Genomic DNA, 25,759 nt, shown 5'->3' with positions numbered 1-25,759 from the left:
CCTGCCAGATGAACCTTATCCTATGGGTCCTTAATTTTGGCCAACGGAAAGTGGGCCACAAACTGATGGATAAACTGATTGACTGCTCCATGGTCGATCTTACCATCATACTTGGTAAAGTTGGGTGAGTTTCGAACCAATGGTTGTGCTACGGTAATGCTACTGGGAGTATGGGGAGCTTTAATGGCTGCCACCAATTCCGAGAGTTCCTGCTTTCGAAGGCGCTGCTCTTGGAGACGTGCCTTCTCAAACTGCTCCAACAATTGCTGCGAACGGTTCGCCTCGTCCATCGTACGATACGAACTCTTGCCATCTTCCTCTGCCTCGAAGAGAGTCTCATCCACGACCGCCTTTGCAAACCCCTCTACTATGGGAGACAACCTCGTATGGTGCGGGGATGTCTGTGGTGCTCTGCTTCCAAAACCCTGTGCTGAAATGCTTTCTTGCAGGGCTGTAACCTGCTGCTGTGTCATGACCTGTGTGTTGGATAACAACTCCATTTGGGCAGCCAAGTCAGTGCTTTTCTCCTGGAGCATTCCCAAATCTGTCTGCATGATACACAATTGGTCTTGTATCCGAACTTGAATAGTACCAATCTGCTGTTGTAAGATGTCAAACTGGGATGAAATGCGTGCTTTTGATGCTGCATTGGCCGCCTGGATGGCGGTCATGATCTCCTCAATGGTGGCCATTCCAAGAGGATGGTTGAAACTGCTACAAAAAAAAAAATTATGTGGTTCAATTTGCTCGGCTTGCCGAGTCTAAGAATGTAAAGCGGTGAAGACGAGAACGCGCCCGATGCGCGATGATTGAAAGGGTGGGAGTGGCTTGTAACTGTAGGAAACAGTTGAGTCCGGGGTAGGAGAGGCCGGGTAACCCACAAAAGTCCAACAACGCAAATCTGAAATCCATCGAAATCCAAAAACGCAAGTCTGCATACGCCGCCGATCAACCTGCGAAGCTCTGATACCAATGTAACACACCACCTACGATACTGTCTATGTTGATGGGTGCCCACTTGCCGAAAATTGAACTAAAATGAATGTGAGAATGTATATGTAGATAAGAAACTGAGAGAGAGAGAGAGAGAGAGAGAAAAAGAGAGAGAGAGAGAGAGAGAGATGGACTGCGGTAACACAATTGCGTTACCCAACTGCTGTATTAGAAATCCAATACACGAACTGCTGGAATGCTGAAAACGCTGGTGCGTTTCTTGACTATGGAGATGCGGGTACGCGGAGCACGAAAGTACAACTCCCGAAGGGTCTTGTGGAATTCTATGATCTACTAGTTGATTCCATTGTTTTTCTTTCCTTGTGCCCTGGGATGTGTGGGTAGCTTCCCTATCCGCCCTTGTCCGTTGTGTTTGTCGGGATCTTGAGGCGCACTATGATCTGATCTCTTTCACTTTCCTTTCCTTGTGAGCCAGGACCTGTTCTGGAATGAGAATTTCCTCTCTCTTCCTCTTTGGGTTGCTCCTCTGGCTCCCTATCCACTGGCACCTCACCTTTGAAAGGTCTCAATAGACTCACATGAAATGCATTGTGAATCTTCCAAGTATCTTGTATGTCATGTGCACCACCTATCGATGCACGATGACACACTCTAACAATCATATTATGTGCATGCACATGCATTTTAGGACTATCCTTCAGTTGTCGTATGCCACTCTGGAGAGTCTCCTAGTGAGCTGCGAAGAAGGAGCAGTTAGCCGCAAGTTTCGGAACTCATTTCTGAGTCTGGACGAGCAAGTTAGAGCATAATTAAATAAACATTCATAATTAGGCTAAAATAAAAATGTCGTTTTTGCCAAAAGTTGGTCGGGAAAAACCATGCGGGCATACATAAGGCAACCTTAGCCTACACTTTCCAGTATGATTCATCAAGCATTCAGCCCTATGCGTTTTCCTCCTCGCGAAGGACTCTCGCTCAGCAGTATTAATATAAAAGAAATATTGAAAGGGCGCCAGTCTTTGGGGCCACTCTCTTTGGGCACGGAACTACGTTGGGCCGTGTCGACCAAATTGAACTGTGATTTTAAAGTTGTGAAGTATTTTAAGTGATTCTCTCGAGTCGTGTCCGATTTCCGACTTGGGGTGCCCAAACTCTGTAACAGACTCTGCGTCCAGATGCTCTGCAGAGTGAGGCCCCAAGGGCTCTTTTATTCTTACAAGGGATGCCCATAAGCAAAGCCCCAAAAGCAAGCAGGTTCAAAAGCACTTCCCCTCAAAAGCATCTGCTCTCAAAAGCTAGCACTAGAGATACCCAAAAGCAACCAGTGTAATCTGCGAAAATCCGTACAGCCTGCCACGTGGCACCTGCAACGCAAATTGCGGAAATTCCGTATGGCCCTGCCATATCACCATCCGTACGATCTGCCACGTCAGCATGTCAACGCATTTTACGAAAATCTCTCCCAGAGGCCAAGCTTTTGGTATTTGGGGTTTTAGGCCTGTCGGCTAGTGCTCCATAAGTTCTTTAAGTTGATTGGAACAGTTTTGTTCACTCAGCCATTTCTCTTCCAGTTGGTCATGCCACGTCATCACTTCGTGACATAACATGTATATGCGGCCAACCACTGAATATTCCAAATTGGGTGAGATTGCATGGGTATGTAATCTTAGTGCATCGAGACACCCATTACCGATCAACGCAGTTTGAGTGTGATGGCTAATTTGCTACACTAGAATATCAAGAGCTCCGATCTGGAATGAGAAAACTGATTGTCCCTCAGAATGTCCCTTGGAAAGTTTTGAGCTAACTTGAGTTGTTTTGCAGATATACGGTAATCGCAGACGATTACTCTTCTTTCAAGAAGCGGGGATGTCACAAACTGCTGACATGTCAAGCCACTGAAGACACTGTATAGATTTGTTGAAATTACACTGCCAGCTTTTTGAAGGCCAGAAGCTTTTAGTGTTAAAGCTTTTCATGTACTGTTTTTAGAGAGGCCAAGGGCCTTTACAAAGATGGGTTGGGCTCTTCCAACCAGGAGGTGAAATAGAGCCAACTGCCAGTCTCCCGCAGAGTTGTACTGAGTTCAAGCAATATAAAGAAATACCAAAAGGGGCGCCAGGGTTTGGGGCTAGTGCTCTCTTGGGGTGGAACTCCACCACTCCCGTCTCGTGTGTCATGCACTCTCTCTCAGTTTAATTGTTTTGAACTGCTCAAAGGTGTCTCGTCTGCTCCTTTCCGTTGGCACGTTTGTCTAGTTACAGAGGTTTGCCTCGCAAGTTACCTCTGGAAAGAACTGAGGATCACACCATAGAATTGATCCCCGACACTACTACTCCGAACTGAATACCTTACAGAGTGAGGAGAGTCAAACAAGGAGATTATCAGCCAAGTGCAAAACCCCATTGAAAAGGGTTTGATCCAGCATAGTACTTCACCTTTCATTTTCCAATATTACTTGTACTAAAGAAAGACGGATCTTGCAGTAATACGTTGTTTTCTCCAAATCCGAGATAGCATTTGTTGCAGATATTCAAAGCACTAAGAGAATACAAATTGGTTATCAACGGGAAGAAGAGCGAGTTCTTTTATCAAAGATACACTTTTTGGGACATTGTTTTGGCCGAGGGTGTTAGAATGGGTCCAGCTAAAGTGGAGGCTATTCGTGTGATTGGCTTACGTTGAGGAATGTACATGATGTAAGGTGCTTTTTGGAATTATGCTCCTACTACATGCGGTTCATTAGAATGCAGGGATTATTTCATCGTTGCATACCCTGACTCAGAAAGTGATACCATTCACTTGGAGAAGACATTCACAGATTGCAGCATTTGAGAGACTCAAGTAGAAGTTGACTATTGGACCTGTCATAAAAGTGATGACATGACATGTCCCACTGACGAGACCAAACATAGCACATAAAAACTGATGAACATAGCACCTAAAAACTGATGACATGGCTGATGTACAAAATCCTAGAAATCGCGTTATGAATCGTGGCAGCTCCAATTTTACGAAATTCTGTTTTTGGGCCCTAGTTGTTTGTATCTGATGCTTTTTAGGGACTAAGGCCTTTAAAAATGTGACTTGGAGGACCTCTCCGACATTCTAGCACATGTAGATTGCAGAGCAATAGAGTACAACAAAAAATACCCTCAAATAAGAACCGGGAGGGGGGGGGGGGGGGGAAGTGGCATTGTATACCGCATCATCAATCGAGACAAGATATAATCTCTACATGCAAGATCTAAAGGCCTTGTTACCTTTACGGAGTCGCGCCTTTTCTTTCATCCTGCTCTCTCCTCCCATGACATGGCCTGGAACTAGCCACTGGAATCAATGCACTAATTGTTTTACAACTTCGTAGACCTGCAAGCAAAGCTCCCGAGTGGGAACAAGCACCAAAGCTGTTGCCTGATCCATCAGAATGCTCTCTTTCATTTTATTGCTCGAAGGACAACAGAGTTCTTTTAGAGGCAAGACAACATGACACAAAATCACATTGAAAGACGACCTTGATGTCACAAAAAGCCTTTTACCGTATGTGCCATCAGTCCGAGATATTTTCTTCATTTTGGCCTGCAATTTATGAACAATTGGTGCCAGGTACACAACAGTCTTTCCAGTACCCGTTTCGGCATTAACCAAACTGAGAATGAGACAGTAAAGGAAGATGTCCAGGAAAGTTGAAAGCATCACACACACATACACACACACACACACACACACACACACAACCAAAAAAAAGCATTCATGCAGCACAGCACATGCATTTATAAAAGATACACATCTTTGTCGGAGAGAATTGAAGGAATGGCAGCTTGTTGGATATGGGTGGGTGCGGAGAATCCCATGCGCTCTGGAGCAAAGACAGGCGATTAAATTTCACTGCTGAGTCAAGGTGAAAGTCCTGAGCAGAAAAAGAATTACCGCGCATGTGTGTGCAGAGGGTTTCACAGAGACCCAAATCCTGGAAGCTGCAGTGCACAAAAGGTGTTTGCTGCCGCTGAGCTTCCAGCTCCTCCTCCTCCGCCGCCGCCCGTCGTCTCTTTCTATTCATCGCTAGTGTCTACGGTGAGGTTCTGGGTTTTAGGCAATCAGGTGACTCTGTCTCAAGCTGACTGAAATAGGTGTTGTTTGAAAGTTTAAGTATGTGGTGAAGTTTGGTGGAATGTGGTGAGGATTCCCTAGCGTGAGGTCGAGGTGGCGGGCATAGAAGGGGTAGGGATGAAGGGAATTCCTCCTTTCTCTCTCGAGCTCGCTCTCTATGTTACGGGGCTGCCCGAGACACTCAAGATGAACACCTTCACCTAGAGGTCAAGGGCCCGCAACTTGGAGCTTGCATGCTGGGAGGCTCGCGTCCACTCACTTGAGTCCCTCTAGCGGCTCGTTGATGGCCTCGTTCAGAAAACGGCCCGAGATCACATCTTGCTTGACGCGCGCGGGAGCCTTGGTGGCACCGCGCGGAGTTGAAGTTTAGTTGAGTGTGGAAGCGTCTTTAGGATCAATGTTGAGCGAACGAGGCTATTCGGACCTTGAGCGCATATCTAAGAGGTCCCGCTGGAACTCTCTCAGGCCACTTTGGGCTAACTTGGAAAAATGCCGAAAAGTCCCGGACCGCCTCGGGTTGGGGTGGGCTGAACCTGCCAGCATCCCGTCGGTTGAGAACAAGGAGCGCCATGGACGCGCGTTCATGAATGTGCATGGCTGATCTCGAAGAGGAAGCCGAGGTCTCCGCGTGGAGTACCTGAACATCCAAAACGGACATGCCGTCTGCGTGTAGCGTCGAGCCGACGCTCGCCCAAATAAACCGACTACGAATCTGCTGCAACCTTCGTCTGCAAACGAGAAGCGCCGAAATAAACCGACTACGAATCTGCCGCAGCCTTCGTCTACATGGCTGAGCTCGAAGAGGAAGTCAAGCTCCGCATGGAGTACTTGAACGTCCAAAATGGACAACCCGTCCGCGTGTGGCGCCTTGCCAATGCTCGCCGAAGAGACCCGTCGGCTACGACTACGAGCCGACGGCCCCGAAACTGGGTCATGGAGTCCCCGTGCGTGGCGGACTCCCCCGATTACCTCCACGTGATGAAGTAGAGGGGGACACTCCCGTTACCAGGCACTCTCAAACCCCCGCACGCATCCGTAGTACCTAGACGGTGAGGTGAGGAGAAAATCTAGGTCAGGACTATGTCCCATCGTCCGTCGTCCCCAGCCCAACACTCTAAAGTTTTGCAAAGGTTGTGAGGGGTTCTCTCTCTCTCTCTCTCTCTCTCTCTCTCTCTCTCTCTCTCTCTCTCTCTCTCTCTCTCTCTCTCTCTCTCTCTCTCTCTCTCTCTCTCTCTCTCTCTCTCTCTCAAGGTCTACGTAGCAGGGGACGGTAGTTTGCTGACTGTCCCTTGGGCTGGGTTCAGACTGAACCGGCGGAAGAAACAAGCCTTCCTAAATGTGTCGACGCCTAGTGGAAAACAGTGTGGAGAAGAAAATGTGAAAAAGTGAAGGGGGCTGAGAGAGGCCATCAACTCTTCCGGGGGGGTGGGAAGAAAAATGGAGGGCCTGGCGGAAGAGTGCCTCAACTCCAACCAATGAAATTTCGCCATGAAGGATCGACGCCCCTTTGCATTTTTCTTCCGCCGCCTAGTTTGAACCCACCATTACTGTGCTCCTTCTTGTTTGCACAAGCTCTTGCAGCGGAGTAGGTGGAGTAGTCTCTCTCTCTCTCTCTCTCTCTCTCTCTCTCTCTCTCTCTCTCTCTCTCTCTCTCTCTCTCTCTCTCTCTCTCTCTCTCTCTCTCTCTCTCTCTCTCTCTCTCTGTGCGTCGTAGGATGAGCAGCCAGGCTTGAGAGATGGATGGGGGGGGGGGGGGTGACGGGCGCAGGATTCTCTCCCTTTGTCTCTTGCAAGGGAGCTGACGTGGAAAGGGGGAGGGGGGATAGATTCGGGGGTATTAAGTATTATTCTAGTATGCCAGTATGTAGAGTAGACTAGTTTGTATGTCTGGTCAATTTCAATAAAAGATGATCAACTCTTATTGTAATCTAGAGAATCTCTCCTTTGTTGCTCACCTTCTCAGGCTGTGTTTGAACACTGGTAAATGAGTTATCTCTCTCTCTATGAGCTAACCATCAGCGCAGGGTATGTATGCTAACATGCACTCCTTTTTTTTAAAAAGAAAAAACGCACTTTCTCCTCCCATCACCCCTCAGCTGCACCTGCCTTCTCCTCTTGTCGTTCCTCGGTTGCTAACGCTTCTTGCTATGAAAGACCAAAAGCAATCGTGCGAAGATTCCTATTAATGGGGATTTTGGAAAATCGTGACCACATACTCAAGGCATTGCTTAAAGGAATATAACTTCCTGGTACAATAATGGCAATTAACGAGATGCAATCAGAACTGAGAAAGAAGTTGAACCCATGGCTAAACAAAAGAGAGGAGGCCCGACTTGGTTACTCCCACAAAAATTAGTGACATTAGCAAGGGGTTAGTGTGAAATTAGAGTGTGTAGGCACACAATTAGAAATATATTTTATCAACTTAGAGAAAATTGAGCACATTGCTTCATGCACACACATCCAAAATCCACAAAACCATAAACACACAAGTGAAGATAGTGAGAAAACCGATTCGATTATGCCATAATTACACTAGCATAGATCATCGCTCCCCGACACAATGACGTCAAATGTTGGGGGGTACCATCGTAGCATAGCTCCAATGACCAACAATAATTGTCAATCTGGAGGGATGAGTATGTCCTGCACATTCTGGAAAAAGAATTGGGAGAAGAATCTTTAGAGGATTCCCTTATGGTGATGGGAATGGCGACACGAGCGTGAGCAGGCGACTAGGGCAGGCAGATAGGCTGAGCGTGAGCAAAGGAGAAAGAGAGGGAGGCACGCAATGTTGGCTGGGAGCTGCAGCGCAACACCCGACCCGGGGTGGAGGGAGGGAGATAAGCTGTGTTTTTTGTTTGCACAACTTCGAAACAACATCAGCTCCACATTCTTGCTCGAGTGGTTATGGGAGCAGTTGGATGGGTAATCTTTGGCTTGGTGGGGGTTCGGAATCTGTGGTTACCCTTTTATATTATAGGTAGTGAATCATGCACTTGAGACAAAGTCTCAGAAAGCATCTAAGGGAGTAATGAATAAAATAATTGTCAATCCGAAGGGATGAGCTACCCGGCTAGCGCATGGAAACACTCAACGATTATTGAGTTAATCATGGCAACATAAATGGAGACTCTATGAAGTGGGCTTCTCGATGTATGGAGGAGCTAAGTCATGATGTCTGGCAATCTCCATATCCACTTCTCTTCACCTCAAATCAACCCAATCACACACACTACTGATTGCAAAGATGCACACATCACTAATCCTATCATGTAACACACTAATCACAAGCGCACACACATAGATCCATTGAGCATCTACACTCCAATTAAACCTACATGCACACACAATAATTAGAGGACAATCACACAAGATTAGAGTGAGATTAACCACTAATTAGTTACGATCTAGCTAATCAAAGCATCATTAGTAATCACAAAAGAGTATGAGAGAGGCATAGTCAAAGAGAATTAAGCATTCATTAGTGTAAATCAAATCACATGAGCAAGGACAAGCTCCATAACCACATACCTCATGAGCTCTCACTAAAGAGTAGTCTCAACAAATGAGGTTGAGAACCCTCATTTCATCTACATGATGCCTTATATACTTAGGGTAAAAATATGCAATGTGACCACCTAAGGCCTTAAGGGCTCCACAACTTACTGAATCTACAACTTAGGCACACTAACTAACTTACACACTAATTTTCTACTAATTGCACTAACATTTTGTCCTTTTGCTTTGATATGTGCTTAATTAGAGGCTTGGATTTCATTTTAACAATGACGGTTTGTGCTAATTGCTTAATGATTTGTTGATTTTGGAATGCAAGATTAGGGCTTTGGAGCATCGACGGAAGTCGCCTAAATATTGTGTAATTGGCAATTGGATGGTGCTGTTGAACTCAAATCTTGTGCGGTATGATTCGCGATTGTCAATTTGATGATTTGGAACTTTTAATTTTGTGCATTTGCATACCGTCGTAATGCCCAATTTTTCATAGAATCGAATGTGCAAAATTGATGGTTTCATGTGCTGATGTGCAATGTTAATTTGCTTAATTACATGTTTGGATGGTCAATTGCAAGTGTGTGCACTAAAATCAAGTCTATGTGTATTCTGATTGAGTGTGTGTAGGCCTAATTTTAGGTGTGTGTGCACTATTTTCCCCTTGTGTGTGCACCTAAAATCAATGTGTGCATAAAGATTTTTCTAATTTGATGATTGATTTGCATTGTGGTTATGCCAATTAGATATTTGTGAATTCAAATTGCAAATTTGACATCATTAAACCTTGTGTGTGCGCACCTAAAAATTGGTAAAAACTGCCAATTATTAGTGTGTGTGTGTGTGTGTGTGTGTGCGCGCGCGCGTATAAAGTGCTTAATGTGCATGATTAATTCGATGTTTGGTTGCATATTTGATGTGTGTAATGGTTAATTGTTGCATTTTGGAGCTCGAAACAAGGATTTACGCACTTGAATTGCGTCAAGTTTTGACCTAATTTTGTCGTTTTTATTGCAAAGTTTTGGATTTTGTTGACGGAATTAATTGGTGATTGAATCGATGTGATTATTGAGTTTTGACCTGGCTGCACTAATCCTTTATGTGTGGATAATTTTCACGCAAAAAATGGTTTTTTTTTTTTTTTTTTGTGCAATTTTTACTATTTTTGCATTAATTTCCGCTTCATTCCGTAAAAAATTGATATCTTGTGATCTTGATGAGCTATTTTGTGCGCATATTTACGAAATCATTTTAAGTGCTTTTGTGCCCTCATTGGTCAAGTTTTGTGCATTTTGCTATTTTTGGAGGCCACGTTGTTGATTTTGTTGTAACTAACGTTTTCGGCAAAAATTGCTATTTTTGGTGTGTTTATGTGTGTCAAAATTGTTTGAATGTGATTGCCAATGATTTTCTGAAATTTTCATAATTTCTAGGCAAGTTTTTGGATTTTCGGGTGATTTTCAGCGCTTTCGGACTAATTTTGGCATTTTCGGGCTCATTTAAATTTTTTTGAATAATATTGATTTCGAGGAGTGCCGGTGGTTGATCGCAATCTTGGACGTTCGCTTCGACGAATTTCGACGGTTGTGTGGACTCAATGGGTAACATTTCGAGATTCGGACGAAAATCCAACTTCGACGACGTGTGTAGGGGAGAATCATCCCTTGCGGTTTATTAAGGTTTAAACTTTAAAGGGTCAAAAAATAAATAAAATCTCCCTCCCCAGTCCATCTTAGGCGCGCCTAAGATGTTCTCTCTCTTCCCTTGGACTCTCACTCTCTCTCTCCCTTAGTCCAAGCGCCTAAGATAAAGTCTCTTCTTTTACTCTCTCCCACTTTCTCTTGCAAGCATTGAAGATACCCTCTCTCTTTCTCTCTCCTCCCACTTGCTTCCAATGAAGTCAGGGTAACAAGCTTCTAGCTAAATGAGAGTTACAAAGTACAAATAGCTTTTGGCTACAAATGTATAATGACATTAGGCTTGGGATTGGGAACTCAGGGATCGGATCCCTGAAAATGAAGTAATGGGTCCTATTTATAGCTTTCTACTGGCTTTTGACTGATTGTTCCCTGTGCTGGTTACTTCAATAACTAGTCTCGATAATTACTAGGCTAGGCGCGACTTGTAGATCTTCAGCGAGACAAAGGATTGAACTACTTGACAACCTTGGCCTATTGCACACGCAAAGCATCCTCACCATTTGGGCTTGCCATGTCATCCTCATGGGTGCCATGGAGGGCTATCGAGTGGTCGACGGCCATTGTGAGCGACTTGTCTGACCCCATCTACCCGTGCAACCAGTTCAACCCCTTGGGCTTGGCCAACAACCTTGAGGTCTTTGCCAAGCTCAAGGTGAAGGAGCTCAAGAACAGGGGCCTTGCCATGTTCTCCATGTTCGGCTTCTTCATGCAGGACATTTCCACCTGAAAGGGCCCCATCGAAAACCTCTTTGACAACCTCGCCCACCCCACCATCAACAATGCCTAGGCCTAGGCCTATGCCACCAACTTCAACCTTGGCTCCTAGATTAATTGCCCCCCTTCCCCCCACTCTCGTTTTCTTGTAGCATATAAAGGTTTCAATTAATTGACATTGGAAGAATATTGCTCACAGAGAGAGAGAGAGAGAGAGAGAGAGAGAGAGAGAGAGAGAGAGAGAGAGAGAGAGAGAGAGAGAGAGAGAGAGAGAGAGAGAGAGAATATAGATCAACATGCACGACAAAGTAAACGTTGCCATGGTCATTAAATCACAAAACAACACACCACCCTCTAGTCCCCATCTTCTATCAACATAGAACTGTGGTTGCACAAATCTGTTGTGGACCTTGCAATGTCTCTTCCTGAAGCTTTTTTCCTCAACCCCAAAGATGTGGCTTCGACCCAAGCCTTGGGTGAAAATGATAAGCCCTTCGACCTTGTGGCCATGAAATCCATGCTTAGGGATAGTCTTACTATCGACCGTGAGGTAAAAGAGCAACATACAATTAAAATTTCAACATTGCATGTTTGGAATCATGTCAGCATCCTCAAAGAAAAATCCTTTGCTATTTACTTTATTGGTGGTCTTCCCTATGTCAACGACATTGCAGGCTTCATTGATAATGGATTTCCCATCCCTTGTTCACATATTTAGAGTGCTTGGCTTCTAAGGGACACATTCAAGGTCTGCAGTTGAAACAAAAATAAATGTTTGGGTAAGGGTTTGCAAATGATACTATCCTATCTTTAAAGGCTAACAATGTCAACCTGACCACGACAATGAACGCATCCTTGGTCTGCATGATGTTAATGTGCTTAAATCTCAATTGATTGATGTAAGTGCTCTTTCTTTCATTGATTTGGCAAGGCAAATCAATGAAAGAAACGGTTGGTCTCATATTTAAACATTCGGGCTATCCATTAGGGGGTTTGGTGTCCCAGACATAGATGCAAGATTGGGTTCGAGCTAGGGTATAAAAGAAGTTAGCTGCATGGCACTGTGCCGAGTGGCCATTTCATGTCCAAGTAAGAATTTTGTAGGGCATCTTGATTCCTTATATTCATTATCTTTTGCCTCTCTTGGAGTGGTCAAAAAAGAATCTAACTGCATTCAGACCTGTCTTGATTAATTTTTTATGGGGTACCAATAAAGGATATGCAACTATGTTCAATTGGGACTTTATGTCTATCCCTCTTAATATGGGGGGTTTGGGAATTTTGAACTTTGAAATGCATGCTCATGCCAAGAGAGCAACCTTTTCTTAAACATATGCTACATATTGATAGAGAGTGCATGTGGTTACTGGTGGATGCATCCATGGTGTACTTTCATGGTCTCTCAAAATGGTCTTCTTGGGATAAACTCTTTTATGTTGCCCCTATTCAAACTAACTTTGCTACTTCTGAGATGCTTGTCAAGTCCTGGAAGCTTACATGTTCTAATGTGTATGGAATGGATGGGTTAAGTACACAGGGAACTCTCTTTCTATTGAAAATTTCTTCTTGTCTTTTGCTTTAAAGAAACCCAATGTTTATGTACTGGGAAGAAGGGCACTTTCTTTGCACAAGAACGGTGCCTATTACATTGGGACTCTCACAACCACTTTAAATTGTTTTCTCTGGCTAGAAGACAATTTGGACTTGCATACATGTTTGCAGGACTTGGGCTACTATGGGAGCTTGTATAAGCAATATCCAAATCCCATCGATCACAAATGAGGAGAACAAACATAGAGATTGGTCCATACTAGATTATGCGGCTAACTGGTGGACTTATGACACAAATAAGTTCTATAGGCTCTTGCTTTTGGATTCATTTCACATTATTTTTTGGGCAAAAAACGCACTTACGACCACTGTGTTCATTATTCAAAATTCCCTTAGTTCATCCGCTTTACCTAAATGTATAGATTTGACTTATCTCACCTCAAAGTAAACCCGCTTATTTTCATTCACAATGTCATTTCCGAGAAGGAGGAATAAAACCCTAGTATCTTGCAATAATCTTAACTTCCTGGTAATTGTTGTAGAGCTACTCTTGAGCTTTGTTTCGATAAAAAACGTTTCTTAATCCGATACCGAGAGCTCGAGTTATGGCCAAAACAGTCTTATATCGCATTTAGTCTTTCTGTAGGTCAATTTTGGTGATTTCAGAGTGTCAACACTAGATACATGCTTTGATCCACTTATGGGTGTCCAAATTACGTTTTGGAGTGATATTTGGGATTCTAGGGTCAAAAGGAAGTCCGTTGACTAGTCAAAGTTCCTATCTGGCCTCAACATGTGCACGGAGTCTTCATACGCGTATGATATTTTCTGACTCAAAATAGGTCCAAACTTTAATTTTAGACTCTCCTTGATGTACTCCAACCACCCCAAGTCTCAGTTTGTGATTCTGACACTTTTAGTCAGGTCTATCACTCCTTTTTTTGTTTGGTTGCTTGTAACTTCCCTAGGAGTTAGCTAAGCCAAAAGTGATCCAAATAGAAAGAAACTTGGTCCCTAGGCCTATTTTGTGATGGCAAACACTTCTAAAAGGTAAGATGTAAGTTTTGACCTCTAATTTGGGACTTGAGACATCCTACACATATGATTTCTTTTGTGGGAAAATGAAGTGAATTTTATCCCAAAGACTCTTTATCACTCAAGCAACTCTCAGCAACTTTCAAAATTCAATTTCAACACCTTTTGTGCAAGTTATGGTCAATACAAGAATGAACCTTGATCGATTTTTGTCTTTAGGTACTTTTTAGCCCAAATGTGCTCTAAATGCAATGAAATTTTGTCTATAGGACACTAGGGTATACTTAGATGTCTGATTTGACCCAGATCTGCCCTAAAAGTCTTCATACGCGTATGATGTCTAGTCTTCATATGCGTATGATGTCTAATCTTCATATGCGTATGATGTAAAGTCTTCATATGCATATGATGTCTATGTGCTCCAAATGCAATGAAATTTTGGCTAGATACTTCTTTTATGCTTTAGGACACTAGGGTATGCTCAGATGTCTGATTTGACCCAGCTATGGCCTAAAAGTCTTCATATGCATATGATGCCTATGTGCTCCAAATGCAATGAAATTTGGTGTATGTGCTCAACACAACATGTAGAATGTGGGTATAAAGTCAAAGGTTCATTTTGGATATCATATTCACCCTTCATACATCATACGTGTATGATGTCTGCTGATAAATTTTTGTCCATAATTCGTTCACAGTCATCCACGATTCCATAGAACTGGTTTTCAAGCACTTCTACCAATTTTCATGCAAAAATATGCTCAGAATCACAAGTTTCCTATTTTTCTGTTTCCAACACTTCGACTTTTGTCTTCTGGGTTGGTCAAAATCCTAGTCTCAAGGTGTACTTAGGGTAGAACACCCCTTTTGAACACTTTGGTGTAGTCAGATTTGTCAAATTTGGTTTTCTGGTGCCTCTTGAGACATCATATGTGTATGCTATCTATGTTTGCAGAATTTCAATTTTTCTTCACAGAACTCTTGCAAATGCCCTCTTATATGCATAGCATCAATCAGTCATTAAAAAAAGTCAACAAAAACCTGTTTATTATATTTTTATCCTCAAAATAAAACTTTTTTGTGATTTTAAATGCAAACAAGCACTTCAACAAATAAATCAGTGATGAATAGCTCTAGACCAGAATCAGATCACTTACCTAAAGCTATTCCTACTCATCATATGGGGTTTTACAATTGTGAATAGAAAAACGCTTCACTGCCACACACGGACTAGTAAACAATTTTATCACCTCACAAATCACTCGACCACCAACAACTACTATGATCTAGAGCTAATATTACAAATCCTAGCTAAATCTATCTAGTTGCAGACCCTCGAAAAGACACACGCTTCCTAGTTGTCCACTTGATCTTGGATTATCCTCTTCCGGATCCACTTAAGAAAAAAAGCTCTCTTTAATCAAAACTAAAGAAAGCAACCATCACATGAGTGTTAGTAGGATTACCTATTTAAGTCATTGTGTCCCCGACCATGGCCCCAATGTTGCAGGAGTGAATCACACCACCTATTAAGTGCATGCAACACTACCTAGATCAACATAATGTCATCGAGGACACAGATGACGATAGGCACACGAAGGAAATCTCTATAGCTTGTCAGGCTGGGACCATCCCACACATACAACACTCTAGAAGGTCAACTAAACCAAAATCGAGATTCTCAATGCTCTCAACTACACCACCTAATCCACATACACACAAACGGAAGGAAAATCACCAAGTCATACCAGAATCGTACGAAACTTAAGGAACACCATCCCCTCACTAGGATACACCTGCCCCAAAGCCTCTACACTCAAAATCCTCACTCCAAACCCATATGCATAAAAACGTGTATGAAGACAGATCAGAACTTTGAAAGTGCCCAAAATTGAAATCTATGAGTACCTATGCATAGCTTATGTTGCCACGATTCTAACGACTACTTGCATGTAGAAAACACACATTATTTGATACACTGACGACCATAAATAGCTTGCAAATTTATTAGCGTGCCAGGATGAAGCTCTCGCTCTCTCTCTTTCTCTCTCACACACATTCGACGACATCAAAATACCTTGATTAAGATGAAAGTTCTTCTTTACAAAATGACCTAGGTAACTTATATATTAAGCCTAGCATATGTTAAACCAAAATAGAGTTCAATGGGTCAAATGGATTTGTATTTACAATCTAGAAGTGTCATCGCACCACGACTTCTGCAACTAGAATAGCTACTCATTACAAATGATGTTTTTAACCATAATCCACATCGTTTTATAACTCTCAAAAATAAGACTTTGGTGTAAAAATTGAGTTATGCCGTACTATTGACCCATGGGTCAATAGTCTTTGTATACCCTAGGTGTCTTGAAGCATTGGCCTCGACGAAGATAGCCTTTTTTAGCTAGGATCCTTTGGTACACATAACCTATCTCTAAAATAGAGACAAGGTTTATCATATGAGAAGAGCTGCATTGGGGGTATATTCTTTGATTCTCTAGTTCGAATGAGGGTAAGTTGCCTTTAATACTCTAGATAGAGATGATTTAGCTTCCTTATTCCTTTCAATGGTCAGGTTGTTGAGTATGGATATGAGGCTCAAACAATGCTTTTGACTGAGTGAATTTGCAACCATGTTTTCCTTTCTACGGTGATAGATAATGTCAAAGTCATACTCTTGCAATACATTAGGAAGAAGATGGGGTCTAAGAGAGCCTTTTTATTTTCCATGAGCTTATGGAGGTGATTAACATTTTGATGAATAGGTGTACGCTATGTGTGCAAGAATGGTGGGTGTGTAAGAGATGTGTGAGTGGTCAAAGGATGCACTTTCTCTCCAAAAAGGAGGTAGATAATTTTATGATTTTTGCCTTCCATAACTTCCACATAATCTCCGTTTTGAGCCAAGATCATAGATCTCCAATCTAATGATTGAGCTCTTTCCACATACATGCTACATGATATGGTTTTACCTGCTAGATTTCAAATTTCGTTTTGGGGGAAAATTTTGAATTCAAATAAACTAGTCGTTTTGTTTGTTTGAATTCAAAAGTTGTCCTTTGATTACTTTCTTAATCCAAAGGTTTGACTTCTTTACATTGCCAAATAAAGAGGCCCTCTTAGACCCCATTCTCTTCCTAATGAGTTCTACCCATTTCCTTTCTCGTATATTCGAGGTTGCGTGGGTGAAGATCCACTTTAAGATCTTATGGTCAATTATAAGTCAAAATTTCCTTTCCAATAAGTAATGTCTCCATAGTTTCAAAGCATGAATGAATGCCAATAGTTCGAGGTCATGGTTCTTTTCATGAATCTTAAGCTTCCGTGAGGTGAAAGCTATTGGAGTGCCTTCTTGAACTAATACTCCTTCAACTGCTATACCACTAGGTCTACTTCTTCACCCCTTTCTGCAGAAGGTCAGTCAAGGGCGAAGCAATCACCACACAATCTTTTATAAAGATTCTATACCAGCCCATGATTCCCAAGAATCCTCTAAGCTTGCTTTAGATTAGATGGTTGTAGCCATTCAACAATGTCTCGGATTTTAGCAGGGTCCATCAAGATTCCTTCTTGCAAAACAATAAATCCCAAATATTCAATTTTTAGAGAGAAGAATGAACACTTGCTCATCTTTGCATATAGCTTGTGTTGTTGAAGGATGTCCAAAACCTTCCTCAGGTGGGCTTCATGTTATTCTTCATCCTTCAGTAGATTAGAATATCATCAAAGAAGACAAGGAAAAAATCATCTAGATAAGGCCTGAAGATATCTGACATCAATATATTGATTGTAGCTGGAGAATTAGTCAGACCAAATGACATTTCTATAAATTCAAATGGCCATATCGGGGGTTTTGAAAGTTGTCTTCAGGGTATTTGATTCCTTTATTCTGATTTGACAGTAACCAATCTTAGATCTATTTTTTACAAGACCTTGGATTCATGTAGCGTGTTTAGCAATTCATCGACTTGTGTTATATGATAGCTGTTCTTAAATGTGACGTGGTTTAGTTCTCTATAGCCAATGCAGAGTCAGAGAGTCCCATCTTTCTTCTTTTGGAAGAGTACTATGCTCTCCAACTTGATTTACTCGGTCTAATAAATCCCTATTCTAGAAGTTGACAAAGTTGCTCCTTCAACTCAACGGCCTCAAGTAGAGCCATTTTATAAGGTCTCTTTGATATGGGTTCACTTCCTCGGAGAATCTTTCTCTCATTATCAATTTCTTGATTAGGAGGAAGAGTGGTGAGGTCTTTGGGAAGACATCTATATATTCATGAAGCCACAAGGTTTTGTACTACTTGATTTTGGATCGACCTTATTCAACTTCACAACAAATATTTGTTGTCCAACTCTCATACCTTTGAGTAGACGGTTTGCCTTAGCTAAATGAATCCTTGGAATCCCATTCTTTCTCTACACTTCAACTTGCCTTGCCTGATTATCTTTAAGCTCAAACTACCTTGGACACAGTGGATGCTGGCTTGATTTCTAGATAGCTAGTCCATCCCAAGAATTCCATCATACATCCCAATTGAGAGGGTTCTAAAGAAAGATGAGGTAGTGTGTCCTCGTAGTTCAAAATCAAAGGTTCCCACAGAATATTGAAATACCACCATTTTCCCATTAGCCAATTATATTGTCATAGGTCTAGCTTGTTTTTCAACTTTTGCAAGCATTTTGGGGTTAGAAAGGAATGAGTATTACCACAGTCGATGAGAAGATTAAAACATTGACCTTAATGGGTGGCTGGTACTTGAATAATAGCAAATTGTCTTTGAGATCTGGGGTTGTCAATAGCTACATAAATACTTGCTCTCTATTCTTCTTCACCAAGTGTGCATGGGCATTCCTACATTGACCTCTTCTAAAGGCCTTGGTTTATCTTCCTTGCCCTCTACCTTGTTCACCACTTCTTCCACAATTACGTCCAAAAGGGTAGTGTCTTTGGTCTACCTCAGTTGCTACTATTGCTCTATTAGTTAGATGTGGACACCTGTCTCGATAATGTCCCAAATCGTTACATTCAAAGCATCAAACATCCAAGCATGGAGGATTTTGGTTATTATCGGCATAAGCTCTTTGTGGTTTTCTATTGTTGGAAAATCTTCTTGGTTGCCTAGCACCATCAAAGCTCTCATTTTTTTGACTCTCCTTCTAATCACCTACTCCTTGATTAAGGGTTTTGCTCTTAGTAAGGCATCTTATATGATGGTAGGTTTCAAAGCTTCTAGTCACGAGCTAATTGGTTCCCTTTAGCCTTGACAAAAGCAGGCTACCTACTACTTTTCTATGGTCATTGGCGGTACGTAACATCTAAGGCTTACGAAATTTGAGTAGTACTCTTCTAGGGATAAGCTGTATTTTTTAAAGCTAAAGATCTCAATCATCTTTATCTCCTCATGGGTAGGAAGCAAATATCTTTCCTTCACTTCTTGTTTGATCTCCCTCCAACTCTAGGAGTTTTCCAATACTCCTATGTCATGGCAATGTTGTTTCCACCATAATTTTGCTTCTCCTAAGAGTTGAAACATCCCTAGCATTGCCTGGTTTCCAGGTGCGGCTTTTGCAACAAAGAAGTATTATCCATAGCTTCAATCCATAATTTTCTATCCTCTCAATATCATCGCCCTCTCCCTTAAAAGAAGGTGGTTGTATTTTTTTGAGCAACAACTTCTTCTCCTAAATTTTTGTGTATATGCGATCATTCATAGGGTTTTCCAAAATAGGAGTGATTTGAGGGTTCCCCTAAAGTGTACACATATACTAACATATTATAATGACTAAATGTTTATAATAACTCAAAAGACTAAGATATTTTGTAGACTAGACTTATCCAGTCCACTAAAAGCTTTTAGTGGACTTATTCAGTCAACTTAAAGCTCAATCACATGACTTAAGTAGTCAAATAATTTTTTTTTGAAGAAAAAAAAACTTGATCTCATATTCATAGAATGTTCAAAAAGCCATGTAGGGTGGTTTACAACGATCTCTCCATCAACAAACATATTAGAGGTTTCAATCATAACTGTGATACACATCAGCTATATCATGTCATAATATTTCAGTGGGTTGATCCATGTGTGTAGAAAATGATACACACAAGGAAGTTTGAGGTAGCCAATGCAAACTTTTTCCTTCCATGTTGGTCAAGTGCTATTGTTGTTGATAACAACTCAATCGGTAAGGATTATTAATGTCACTTTGTCACTGAAACCATCGATTATGGATCATGACTGTTATGCTTTCTTCACCTTTTCATTGTCCATTTGCTTGAAGGCCTAGATGTACGACACCGTGTTGTGCTTGATCTCCCTTTTAGAGAACTCCTCTGCAAATTCTTGCAAAAGTTGTTCAACATTTGAAAAAGCCTCCATGTTCAATGGCTGGAACCAAGTCAATTGCTATCACTTCCAAGAATAAGCTAAATCCCTCACATTGTGTATGGAGATTAGATACTTGTTCAGCCCTTAACATTTGTTTCGATGTGACACATGTGCGTATGGATACTTTGTCTTGACACATTTTGCCACTTGAGATGGTCTCATTTGTTGTGGTTCAATTACCAATCTTACCAATTTAAGGTCTCTTGCAAAGACATCTCTCGCTCTCTCTTCTCATTTTGGAGAAAATCATGGTAGAATCCTCTCTGATATATGCTCTGACGTCGTTTTTGGAAATCTATGTTTGAATTGTGGTCCCATTGACTCCATAGATCTAGTCTCTAGGTAGTCTCTAAAGCATGAGTATATTCATGAGACTCTTTGAATCGTATTCTTCCCATAGATTGAGCCTCAACTCCTTGAGTTTTGATCTCAAAGATTGTTGGTGCACTCACACTCGGCTAACAATATATAGAGATTGGAGTACCCTTGTATGTATATTTGTCTACGTCAAATGGATCAACAATTATGTACACTTGTCCATACTTATCTGCAATCAAAACTTGCACTCCTTGGGCATCTATATATGTGAATGCATAGAGGTTCTTATAATCTGTCATAAACTCAAAATATGCACTAGGTCATTCACCACCTAAGGATCATTTTCCGGCAACAGTGCCAATGTTAGCAGGTTATCGCGACGGACTTCTGAAGCATAGCTATCTGGAACAAACATGGTAATGTCAATAGTCAAAGAAGTGACTCGGATGGGGCACGGAGACTCTTTGAGGTTGTCATTCCTTTAAGATGGGAACCTAGCAACTTAATAAGTGAACCTAGCAAGCAAACATTTCAACTCAGCAAGCTAACCACCACTCAATCAAAAAATCTGCCCATGTCCAATATCACTGCTCTAGGTCATTGTCATAATAACTAATATCTAATTCTCCTAAATGGTTTTCTCATGTTAAACTTATCATTTAATTTGGGGAAGTGCCAGGGGAGAAAAATCTAGAATATTGGTTAAGTTGGCAGATCGGCCACAATAGGGATACAAAGGAGGGAAAATAGGGATCCAAAGGGGGGGCCATCTGCAAAAGAGCAATGTGCACAATGGGCTTAAAAGACCCTAAGGTTCGGCCCATTAAGACTTCCAAAATGCTAAGGTTCCAAAATTCAAAGATTGTCTCCAAAGGTCAATCACTAGGAGAATTGGATGCTTAGTGTGTGTGCCAAAAAGTTTTCAAAGAGTCCTACTTAGGAGGGGGCGAGCCCTACTAGTAGGGGATGAGAGAGAAACACACACACACACTCACAAGCTTCCTTTACACAAGGGGAAAGAGGGACACATGTCAGCTCTCTAGCCCAGATGCCCACAAGAAGGTGTACTTGACCAATGAGAATTAGGCTAGAGTAAATCTAATTTAATTAATTTAAAAACACTTAATCAAAGAATCAATAAGAATTAAGCTCTCTAGAAGACTATTGGACAGTCTCCCAAGGGGTCCAATGAGCATTCAACAGCCCAATGGCTTGCCTGATTCCTATTGGCCAGGAGACAAAGGGGTCCAATGCGAGTTTAGTTGCATTAATTAAGTACCTAAAGATCTCACAAAAGGGGAAAGGGGGACACATGTCAAAAGGCTATCACTTATGCTCTTGAAATTCCATTGGCTAAGCCTGGAGAGGTCCAATAGGGTGTGAGCATGAGCAAATAGCAAGAGGGGTCGACCAAGAGAGAGAGGGGGCCGATTTTCTCAAGGCATTATTGCATACATATTCACACTAGTCCATGTGTGGAGTAACAAGACTCTCTCTCTCTCTCTCTCTCTCTCTCTCTCTCTCTCTCTCTCTCTCTCTCTCTCCTTCTCAAGCTTTAATGGAAAGCTTATCACCTACTCCAAGCTTGAGAGAAGGGAGGACTACACCAACAACTCTTGGCTTTGTGATGCAAATCCAACCAAGAGACAAGCTTCACTGCATGCTCATCTCCTCTACCATGCTAATTACTAAGCTAAGCTTTGCTAATATGAGTGATTACGTGAGGAGATCTACATCTTCTTCGTAAGACTACTCCTTCTTCCTCTCAATCTACTCATACCCCGCTAGCTCTCACCATCTTCGAAGGTGTGTGAGGTCTTGAGTCTGAGACCGTGAGGGAATTGATGTTGTGTTTTATAAGCGTTTTGCTTAGTGCTTGAAGCTTCCATCTTCATTGCACTAGCTAGTATTGAAGGAACACAAAGAATTGTATTGTAAAATGTCTCTCTTAATGGGAGAAACCATAATACAAAGCCTTTTGGAGGGGGGACCGGCTCCATGTAAATCCGGTCCTCAACTATTGTCAATAGCTTAATTTCACTCTCTTTTGAAGTATTCTTTTTGTTGCTCTCTCCACCCAAGCACTCTTGTTATTCTCATTAGGAATGTATTCTAATGAAATGCTCACTATGTTCATGCTATTTTCCGCTACACACAAGTTACTAGGCCATTAAATGTTACATTGGTACCAGAGCACACGGTTTCTCTTTACTTGCTCAAGAAGGGAGGTCCTTAAGCTAGCTATAAATGGTTGGTACTATTAATTGCATTTGAGTAAGTACAATAGGGATTTTTTAGCCTTGCAATGCGCCTGCCTTTGTGCAGATAATGGAGCATCACCGTCGAGAGCTATGGTCTTAATAGTGGAGTCCTACGGGGCTTGCCTACAGCTTAACCACTATTGAGCTATTAGAATCTTGACAGGAGCCAGTGCTGTTTTGGTGTTGAACGACCCTCTCTTCTATTCCTTGCAATTAATGGTATTCGAGCCACGGGTACAGTAAGATGAGTGCTTTTTCTAAAGGGGTAAAGAGGAGTAGCAACTAGGGCTTGAAGTGCCAAAGTACACCTAAAAAGTTTACACCTAAAAGTTGTTAGAATGGCTGACAATAGTAAAGAGAGTGAAATTAATGTTGATAACTTTGATTTTGCTAATGAGCAGGCTACTAATGATGCCCCTATGCTTGTTAACTATCTTGTTTCTAGGATTCAACAAGCCATGGGCAATCCATCCCTTCAAAGTGAAGTGCAATGGCAGCTTCGTGCTCATGGGATTCTCCAAAATCCCCACCATGACGAGAGAGCACCTATGAAGCCTCCTTGTGAGACTACCAAAAGAGGCCTCTCTCCGATTCGGGAAGAAGAAGAGGATCCATACAAAGGGCTCAAAAATTTGCTTCTTGATGATGCATCTCCTTCCCAAAGGAGAATTCAAGAGCCCCCACCGAAGGAACGAGAAATAAGTGAGTCTCCTGCCACCTCGACGGAGATGGCTCCATGAAGATGGCGGGCTAAACGCTCTCCATCACCTCCACAACGGAGAAGACCACCGCACACTTCTCCACACCATAATTCAAAGACGGATGACAAAAAGCAAGAGAAGAACTTCTCCATCTTCTTCATCCTCTTTCTCTTATGAAAGTGATGGTGCAGACAAAGAAGATCAAGGCAAGAAAAAGGCGAGAAAGAGGTCACCCTCTTCTCCATCTTCCTCAAATTCTTCATCTTCTGAAGAAAGTGATGGTGCAACTTTTGAACCATAAAAAAGAAGAGGCCATAGGAAATTCTATGCCACATGGAAGAGGTCGTCCAAGCTCAAGAAGTTCAAAGAGGGAGGAAAGAGCATCTCTTTCCTTACCTACGATGGCACCTTTGGTGCTACGGACAAAGTCTTGGCCTTTATCCAACAGTTCGGTGCGGCATTTGGAGATGAGGGCTTCACGGAGCCCTCTAAGCTACACCATGTAGCTATTTTCAAAAGTCCGCCAAACAATGGTGGTCTAGCCTACGGGCCATTTGTGAAGCTCCACGAACATGGAAAGCTTTAAGAGCTTCCATTATGAAGCAGTTTTTGGCCACCGACACATCAAAACTTTTCTATATTTAAAAACTATAGTTTTCAAAAAAACATGAAATATATTAATATAATAGAACTTTAAAACATTAATAAGAAGTTGATCATCCATGGACATCAAAACCATTGATGGCCTTTTGATGGAAATTCTGAATATTTTCATAAAAACAATATGAATTTTTTCTTGCACCTGATTTTTTTTTTGGATGAATTAGGATAGTGGATAAATGATTCAAGTAATAGGAACAATATATCTTAGGTTTTAGAAGATTTCTTTGTCCAATTTGGAGGCCATGTTTTAAACAAAGTAAAGGGATTCCAATGGGATTCTCCGTTCATCGGTTATGTATAGCCTTTATCTTGGCTATTTTGAGTATAAATGGTTCTTGACAAACATGGCTAACAATAGATCCTTTCAAAAAGTTGCTTCTTCTCGCATACATATAGCTAAATGGATCATTTACTAAGAATTAACAATAGATGCTTCCAAAAAGAATTTCTTTTTATTTAACCTAAGGTTTTGAAAAATTGAACCCACATATATCTCAGTTCTTGAATTAGAACCTGGAAATTTTTCCACTTCGGTTCAATTTTTTACCTTCTCTATCACTCTACTTACTCCTTTTTAAGTTGACATCAACCTTAGATTTTATCTAGAAAAAAGATAAAGTAGACATTATTAATGTTGGATTGGTCAAAAAATAAAGCAATATGTTGGCTAAAGCAGTTAGTACTCTAGGTATGATTTACCTAATCCTTTAATCCTCCTCTAACATTTTATCAACCTTTAAGGAAATCAAATTCTTGATCAACAACTCAGAGGGTTCACTATGTGTAAAACTACCATATCACGTGCGTTCAAGACATGTTTGTAAAACCGCTTATCTGTCAATTCTTTAAGGAATATAATGTACCCTTTTCTTTTTAAATCTTATTTTAAAATTTGAAAAAATAGTATCCTTCTGTATATATATTTCTGTAAGTTACAAGAACTTTAAATGCCCTTCTGTTAAACTCGCGTGATAGGTTACATTTTTCTCAGGTGACCTCTTCGAGATCAACAAGTAATATTGTAATATTAAGTTTCAAGAATTTAATATGTTTTTGTAAGTTTCAAGAACTTTAAATACCCTTTTGTTAAACTCGCATGATACGTTACATTTTTCTCAGGTGACCTCTCCGAGATCAACAAGTAATATTGTAATGGTTTAAAAAAACGTGACATGTATCATACTACCGTCTATGCTATATTAAGTATAACAATTGGCCTTGTCTTAGGGTATATTGTAAAACTCTCATTGACTTGATGAGATAGTAGGCCTATACTCAATGGGACTACTACCAAAACATTGAGTATGGTTCGTGGGAAAGGATGGGTGCATGCGTGTACTGCACGTGCGCACGCGCACGCACACACACACACACGCACATTTTCTATTGACTTGGTGCAAAAATTTATCCTCCTAACAGACTCCTAACTTCCTCTTCTTATGCCTTTCCATATATTTACCTAAACTAGGCTACATGGACTTTGTTACAACACAGTAGATTACTTCTTTGTTTATTGGGACTAAACAAGAACCTTGTCTAGATTTGGCCTATTGTTTCACTTTCTGGAAGAAGTCCTACTCTACTAAGAACTTCATTTGTTTCTCTAATGTACACACACATATGTAGTGATGAAACTTGTTTTGGTACTTCAATCATTAACACATTATGACATCTTTTTTAACTCATGAAGTACCTTTGATTGCAGCTTGGCCTCCTCCAATTTGAAAATATTTTCTTTTATACATACAACAGACCTCTCAGGATCTTGTTGGGTCTCTTGCATTTAATGACCTTTTGTTGGAATAGAATTAACCACTCCAGTTATATGACTTGAGGAAAAACCTAGTAAAA

The 25,759-nt window shown here is 41.4% G+C and overlaps 1 pseudogene across 1 annotated transcript in view; it reads right to left on the bottom strand.

Moving 5' to 3' along the window:
• LOC147454849 (DEAD-box ATP-dependent RNA helicase 17-like) overlaps positions 1–5,135 on the bottom strand; it is an 87,558-nt pseudogene extending 82,423 nt beyond the window's left edge. Inside the window, exons 1-4 of the transcript XR_015188703.1 lie at positions 4,885–5,135; positions 4,741–4,813; positions 4,494–4,603; positions 4,218–4,361 (exon numbers count right to left, since the gene is read on the bottom strand). The product of XR_015188703.1 is annotated as a DEAD-box ATP-dependent RNA helicase 17-like (transcript). The remainder of the gene's footprint in view (positions 1–4,217; positions 4,362–4,493; positions 4,604–4,740; positions 4,814–4,884) is intronic.
• Positions 5,136–25,759: the final 20,624 nt, after the last annotated feature.

This window comes from Adiantum capillus-veneris, chromosome 7 (assembly GCF_014529385.1).
Source record: "Adiantum capillus-veneris isolate H3 chromosome 7, ASM1452938v2, whole genome shotgun sequence".
Lineage (NCBI taxonomy): Eukaryota > Viridiplantae > Streptophyta > Polypodiopsida > Polypodiales > Pteridaceae > Adiantum > Adiantum capillus-veneris.
Note: the sequence above shows the minus strand (reverse complement) of the source record. Positions and strands in the feature narration are given on the sequence as shown.